General features: G+C 43.7%; 1 non-coding gene across 1 annotated transcript; it reads left to right on the top strand.

Moving 5' to 3' along the window:
• The first annotated feature begins 1,107 nt into the window (after nucleotides 1-1,107).
• On the top strand, nucleotides 1,108-1,214 carry LOC141680348 (small nucleolar RNA R71). Its single transcript, XR_012558314.1, has one exon. It is a non-coding gene; the product is annotated as a small nucleolar RNA R71 (small nucleolar RNA).
• Nucleotides 1,215-1,573: the final 359 nt, after the last annotated feature.

A 1,573-nucleotide genomic window follows, 5' to 3' on the forward strand; every position in this document is an offset into this window, starting at 1 on the left:
GATCTCAAGGTCATCTAGTTTCACCTTCCTTGAAAGAATATTCTTCATAAACTTCGCATAATTAGGCATTTGCTCCAGATCCTCAGCGAAAGGTATATTGATGTGAAGTTTCTTGAACACCTCCAGAAACTTACCGAACTGCTTATCCAGCTTTTGTTATTACAATCTCTTAGGGAAAGGTGGTGGAGGATAGAGTTGTTTCTCCCCTGTTTTACCCTCAGGCAGAGTGTGTTCAACAGTAGTCTTCCTTGGTTCCACCGCTTTCTCCTTTTACTTAGCTTCTTCATCTCTAATTTTAGTTTCTCCTTCTTTTGCCTTTTCAGCATCAGCAACTTTCCCAGACCTTAAGGTAATAGCCTGCCTTGCTCTTTAGCTTCCTTCCTGCCAGGTATTTCCGTATCACTAGGAAGTGTTCCAGGTTGACGATTGAGCACTGTATTGGCTATTTGACCGATTTGATTCTCCAAGGTCTTGATAGAAACCGCCTGACTCTTGCACAACAGCTTAAGTTCCTCAAAATCAGCACTAGTAGGTGCAGCTGCACTTCCCTGTTGAGGATATGATTGCCTTTGAGCCTATTGTTGCGGTTGCTGGAATCCAGGTGGATTGAACTGTTTACTCACACCTTGCTGATATGGTGGCTGAATAGCATTCTGATTATTACCCTAGCTGAAATTTGGATGATTTCTGTTGTTAGGATGATAAGTAGCTGGCACAGGCTGCTGTTGTCGCTGATAATTGTTCACATACTGAACAGATTCGTTGACAAGAGAACACTGATCCGTAGCATGAGAACCTGCACAAAGCTCACAGACCATAGCTATTTGATTGACTCCATAGGTAGCTAGAGAATCGACCTTCATAGACAGCGTTTGGAGCTGCGCTGCAATAGCGGTGGCTGCATCGACTTCCAGAATACCTGCTACATTCCCAAGCATCATCCTCTGAGTTGGGTTTTGATGCTCATTTGTAGCCATTGTCTCAATAAGATTATAAGCCTCAGTATAGCTTTTGGCCCACAAGGTGCCTCCAGTTGCTGCATCAAGCATGGGCCGAGATTGGGCCCTCAAACCATTATAGAAACCAGTGATCACCATCCAATCGGTCATTCCATGATGTGGACACTTTCTCAACATTTCCTTGTAGCGTTCCCAAGCTTCGCACATAGATTTTGTAGGTTGCTGCGCAAACTGAGTAAGAGCACTCCTCATAGCAGCAGTCTTTGCCATTAAATAAAACTTCACCAGAAACTTTTGTGCAAGATCTTGCCAAGTAGTGATGGACCCAGCTGGTTCAGAATGTAACCAGTCCTTAGCTTTGTCCCTCAGTGAGAATGGGAAAAGCCTCAGCTTGATAGCCTCATCAGTCACGCCATTATATTTGAAAGTACTGCAGATCTCGACAAAATTCCTTATGTGCATGTTGGGTTCTTTAGTCGCAGCACCTCCGAAAGAGATAGAATTCTGCACCATCTGAATAATGCCCGGCTTGATTTCAAAGTTATTGGCCTCAATAGCCGGGTGCATGATGCTAGACTGAATATCATCAATTTTAGGCCGAGAAAAATCCATAA

This window comes from Apium graveolens, chromosome 1, assembly GCF_009905375.1.
Source record: "Apium graveolens cultivar Ventura chromosome 1, ASM990537v1, whole genome shotgun sequence".
Classification (NCBI taxonomy): Eukaryota; Viridiplantae; Streptophyta; class Magnoliopsida; order Apiales; family Apiaceae; genus Apium; species Apium graveolens.